Source organism: Zingiber officinale, chromosome 3B (genome assembly GCF_018446385.1).
Source record: "Zingiber officinale cultivar Zhangliang chromosome 3B, Zo_v1.1, whole genome shotgun sequence".
Lineage (NCBI taxonomy): Eukaryota > Viridiplantae > Streptophyta > Magnoliopsida > Zingiberales > Zingiberaceae > Zingiber > Zingiber officinale.
This window is the reverse complement of record NC_055991.1, coordinates 35,241,366-35,247,365: the sequence shown is the minus strand read 5'-3', so window position 1 is coordinate 35,247,365 and position 6,000 is coordinate 35,241,366.

Below are 6,000 nucleotides of genomic sequence, written 5' to 3'. Positions count from 1 at the left end.
TCGAGCTCCGACGTTAAATATCGAGAGACGAGCCGGCGTTTATAAATCATCCGAGCGGAAGACCGTCAAGCTCCGACGTTAAATATCGAGAGACGAGCCGGCGTCTATAAACTCCCGAGCGGAAGACCGTCGAGCTTCGACGTTAAATATCGAGAGACGAGCCGGCGTCTATAAATCATCCGAGCGGAAGACCGTCGAGCTCCGACGTTAAATATCGAGAGACGAGCCGGCGTCTATAAACTCCCGAACGGAAGACCGTCGAGCTCCGACGTTAAAGATCGAGAGACGAGCCGGCGTCTATAAATCATCCGAGCGGAAAATCGTCGAGCTCCGACGTTAAATATCGAGAGACGAGCCGGCGTCTATAAACTCTCCGAGCGAAATACCGTCGAGCTCCGACGTTAAATATCGAGAGACGAGCCGGCGTCTATAAATCATCCGAGCGGAAGATGCCCATAAAAGGGATGCAGTTGCCACAGAAACTCGCCTTCAATATTGTTAGCGCGTCTCTATGGTCCACTCGGCCCAGCACTCAAGGGTACTTGCCGGGATCTAGCGAGCAATTTCTGCGATCAGAGCTGAATATTAAGCAGTCGAAATGTTACATATTTAGCCGAGCGGAAGGGCGAGAAGACAACATACATATTCACTAGCAAAGAGACAATACGTGAAGAAAAACATTGCATTAAGATTAGAACTCAAGGCCGAGCGGCCTAAGTACAAAAAAGGTCATTTTTTGGCCTAGCGACCCAACTACACCTACAGACGTCTACTCAATGAAATCATAGAGGTCCCTGGGAATGTTGCTCAGAAGCGCCACTTGATCGCCGGCCGGAATATTAGTAGACTCCGGAAGAAGACCCTTAGACTTCAGATAAGTGGTGGTGGCGGTCATAGCCAAGTCGAAGGCTGTGTACATCCGCTCGCATATTTTCTCCGAGAATTCAGGCGAGCGGATATAACTCTGTCTTAAGGCAGCGAGGCGACTCGGCTCGGCATCTTGATATTCTTTGAAAGCCACCTGGGAGCCAGTAAGGGCCTCATTCAGATTCTGAAGCTTGGACGCGTCGGCCGAGCGACCCGCCTTCTCCCTGTCGAGCTGCTCTGTCAACTCCTTTATCTTCAGCTCCAGGCCCCGAGCCTCCACGTTCTTTTTCTCCAGATCGGAGATAGCCGTATTTTTTCGAGTGGTGGCCAAAGTTATTTTTGTGTTGAGCGACTTGACTTGTCGCTCGGACTCAGCCAAGGCATGGGCCTGATCGGCCATCTTTTTTTGCTCGGCAGCCAACAAAGCTTGAGCTTTCTTCAGCTCCTTTTGCAGCTCGGCATACGAAGGGCCCTGAGAGCCGGGCGGACCGCTAGCCACCTTCAGCTGCCTTAACTCCTCGTCCACCATGGCTAGGCGGTTGGAGACTGCGATCTCCTCCACCCATCTTTGGCAAAAGAAAATTGTTAGCAGCCGATCGGAAAAATGCAAGCAGAACTTCAGAGAAAACGATCTTACCCCCGTGGCCTCCTGCATGTGGCTATTGGCCAGGTTGTGGAGGGGGATCAGCGCGACGCACTCCCGAGCATCGGCCCACATCTCGGCTAGGGGCCCCTTCAAAGTGATGGTGTGCTCGGGTACGGTCGGGCGGTCGGCCTCGGGCAGCAACTCTTCAGTCGGGAGATGAAGAGAGACTCGTATAGTGCGGCCGTGGCCAGGGATTGTCCGACCGGCGGTTGGAAGGGGATCAGAAGCCGGCGCAGAAAACTGGGAATGAATGGTTGAACGTTGGACGGAATGACGAGCGGGCGGAAGGGTGCTCACCGGAGTAGCCTCGATTGGAGCAGCCGGCTCATCCCATTCAGAAGGAGTCCGGTCGGACGAAATGGCTTCAACCTCTGGCGCCTTGCCCCGAGCAGTCGCAGTGACCCGCTCGGATGGTTGGACCGCAGAGGTAGCTGACTGAAGGGGAGTCTCCACTCGGCGTCGCTTTTGTACAGGTGGCTCTCCCTCCCGAGCGGAACCTTCCTTGGGGACAGTTGGTTCCCCAGTGGGAGTGGCTACGCTCGCCACGTTCTGTTGAGAAGCCGGAACAGTTGACTCAGCCTGAGTCCCGCTTTCTCCTTCATGGGATCCGACCGGCTGGATACCGAGTGCTTCCATTTCTTTGGCCGCCGCGGCTTCCAGAGCCGCCGCTTTTCTCTTCAAAACGCCGGCCATCACCGAATCTATGACGATGTCCGCTGCAAAGGAAAGAAAAGAAATCAGTTAGCAATCAAAGCAAATACCAAAGTAAAATTCTTACCGAAGCCGGTCGGAAGAGGAGTCCGTATGGAACTCAGGCCGAAGATGTACATCACTCCTTCGTGAAGGAGCTTATTGATGTCAAGGCGCAGACCGGCTAGCATATTTACAGCGTGGAGGTAGTCCGGTCGAGTCTTGAATTTCTTCAGCTCGGGAGTGGGGGGTAGGCTGACCTGCCACTGGGTCGGGAAGTTGGCCCGATCGGGCATTCGGATGTAGAAAAAATAATCCTTCCAATGTTTATTGGAAGAGGGTAGTTTGTTGAAGAAGACTAAGTCAGGCCGAGCTTGGAACATGAAGGTGCCCGGCTCAGCTTGTTTGAGGTAATAAAAATAAAAGACCTCCGGTCGGAGGGGGATGTTGTGAATCTTGAACAAAACAACAACACCGCAAAGGAGACGAAAGGTGTTGGGTACCAAACTGCCGAGCGACACACCGAAAAAATTACAAACATCTATGATGAACGGATGTACAGGGAAACTCAGACCGGCGGTAAACTGGTCTCGGAAGACACAGAAAGCTCCGCGCGGCGGCCTATGAGGCCGAGCGGAAGGACTGGCTAAACGAATTTCGAAATCATCTGGGATTTTAAAATTGTCTGTCAGAATATCGAAGTCCCGCTGTTCGAATCGGGACTGCATGGTAGTGTACCATGGACCGAGGGGCTGTTCTTCGGGATGGGAAGAACTAGCCATGAGTTGATCGGGAGGAGTCAAAAAGGAAAAAAGGCAGGAGAAAAACAACAGACAACGAAAAGAAGTTTCAAGGATTGGAACTAGGGAAAGAAATGCGGATGAGACACCGGAAATGAGGAAGAAAAGTTATAAAGCCTTGCAGAGAGGAAAGGGATCAAGGAAGGGGCGTCGGAGAGCGTCGGAGAACAGAGACGGTATCGCCGGAGCTCCAAGCGCTGGGGACAGGGGTTGAAATTGCGGAGGCAAGTGAGGGGAATGGGAGAGAGCGAAGATTTTATATGGCGGAGGCCGGGCGGCCTCCGCCGTTAGATCCAGGTCACGGGAGTCAAAGTGCACATCACGCCGTCCATTTCGAACCGCCTCGATCCCATCAAAGCACCACACCGTCGTCGTCGTACGATGACGACAGTTGGCCACGTGGCATTTGGTCATTCGATGCATTTAATGAGCGCATGCTCAGCCTGAATGTCGAATATTGGCACGGGTTACGAGTAGATCCGAGGAAGGTTGCTATTGACCAACCTTAAAGGCCATCCCTGCGGGAAGCCGATCGGAGGAGGAGTGCCTGAAGATGCCGCCCGGCTAGGCTACTAGTCCAGTCAGTCGGACTAATCACCTCCTTCGACTAGACTTGAAGGGGAGGCAAGTGATCCGGTTGTAAGAACAGGGGGCCCCCCATCCGGAGGAGTTAACGCCACATGGAAGCCAAAGTAGCAGATGGCCGGGCGGAGAGGGGCGGGTTCGACCGGCCGGAAGGCTGGCCGGTGTCTAGGTGATGGTTGGTGTATCGCCGAAAGTTAGTGTTCCGGCGCTCAGCGGATAAGATCGCAGGGCCGATCGGATTTCACGCTCAGCCAAAGCCATCGGGTAGCACTGCTAACAGTCTCCACAAAGCACGTGAGTAAGAATCTCCCAAAGTAAAGCACCACATACGTCCGGCCGGATGTCGCGGAAGTCGGCCGGCCGGATGTCGCGGAAGTCGGCCGGCCGGACTCTCTCCAGGGGGTAAGGGCAAAAGGACAGGTGACATCTTTTTCTGACAGCGGGTATGGTCCACATGTAGGTCATACTTCAAATCTTATGACAGGGTTCCGCTGTCCCATCGAGGACATGCTTGGACTGTAGCAGTATGGGTCAGGTAAGCTCACTGACAAGTCCTTACTGGGGTATGGGCCACTGACACGTGTACACCTCGGTAGGTGTACACTCGCTTCTCCGCTGCCCTATATAAAGGCCCTCACATTTCGCCGGAGGTACGCATTCTACGATTCTTGAAGCCACTTCTTCACTGTTAGCCTGCCTGACTTGAGCGTCGGAGGGTCGCCGCCGGGAACCCCTTCCCGGCCCGACTTTGTGCAGGTTCGCCGGAGCGCCGTCCGACCGGTAGGAGATCTACGTCAGCAACGAGGAGAGCGCCACGTGCCCAGCGTCCGCTGGTTCAGCGTTCGGACAGGATCAGCTACTGTGATGATTGGGAAGTCTTCTATGATGGAAAACTATTGTTTGAGTTCGAAATCACATAAAATGATTATTGTCCAACTAACCAAAGATAAGAACTACTTAGAGATAAAGTGAAGAGGTTGAAATTGGAACAAAACAGAGACATAGAGTGAGCCACTACTGGAAACTTCTCACTGTTTTGTTTTAATTCTGGAAACTCAGACAAACTAATGTTCTGATCAAAAGGGAGCTGAATTCAAGCTATTCTTTATTGAATGTTAAATCAAGGGTTGGATTTACAGGAGATCAAATTGTGAAATTGAACAAAAATCACAAAATGCCATAATCTATGGGTGTTTCAAAACTAAAATGTTTTAATCTGTTACAACATCCAGAAATAAAGATTTTGATTCAATTTTTTTAATTTGAGAAGGATTAGTTGGAAATTCGAAGGGAATAAATGTTCAAGAGTCACTGATCTAAAGAAACAACATGAAAAGAATCTGGAAGAAAATAATTATGAGTGAATGAGGGAAGAAATGCAACACTTTTGCAATATGTCACTGTGCAGAATTTTGTGCCAATTTTTAGAGTGATTCTGATTAGTAATGAAGTGAGTGAAGTGGCATTCAATTGAGTGCTGAATGAAACTTCCACCTATTCTCAAATATGAGAAAACTTAAATATAGAATTAGCCTTAATTCTGAAAATTTTTGGAATTTGGTAAACTGATCTGTGCATAAATGATAGGCTAAATTTGGGAAATAGAAGTTGAAGACTCTGAGATTGGTTGCTAATTGAAATAACTTTCATGTAAATGTTGCAATAGTTGCTAAATTTTGAAAAGAAAAATACAGAATCTAATTTCAGCAATTTTTCTCAGCAATTCCAGAATTCAGAATAGAAATCTGCAATCTTTTGTGTATTGGGTAGTAAGTTCAAAGAAGAAAAAAATATGGCCGGAATTCATCTATATAGCATTTCATTGTGTCTATGTCTTCCACTAGAACTTTGAATTTTACTCTCCTTATTTATTTTCTTACATACAAACTCTTCTTTTATTTGATTCATGCTTTCTTTGTTATCATGATAAGCCTTCATAATTATGTATTTAATGCTTTGGCTAGTGGTAGAGAGTAGAAGATAAGCAAGCATATGGTAGTGCATGAAAGATGAGAAGCTTGAGTGAATTCTACTATTGCTTGCATTTGAGATTAGAATTGAGAGCCACCAAAAATTTTCTTGTGAGGGTTAGTTTATTGATATCATTCTCAGTTTATTAATGATGGATTGAAGTCATTATGAAGTTAACCAAGGTAAGAATTGAAACCATGAATGCTTGAATTGTTGAAACTTGACAATCCTAGGTAACTTGCTTTTATTATTTTCTAAACATGAATGAGAATTGTTAGGGGGTATAACCTTAGTTGTTTCTTTAGTTTTGTTCACTTGCATGAGACATGCAAGAATAAGTGTGGGGAATTTGATAAGTTATAATTTGATACATTCTTTTTGGGTTGATAATTGGTGTATTACATTTAATTGCATCATATTTTGATCGCCTACTTGGTATCA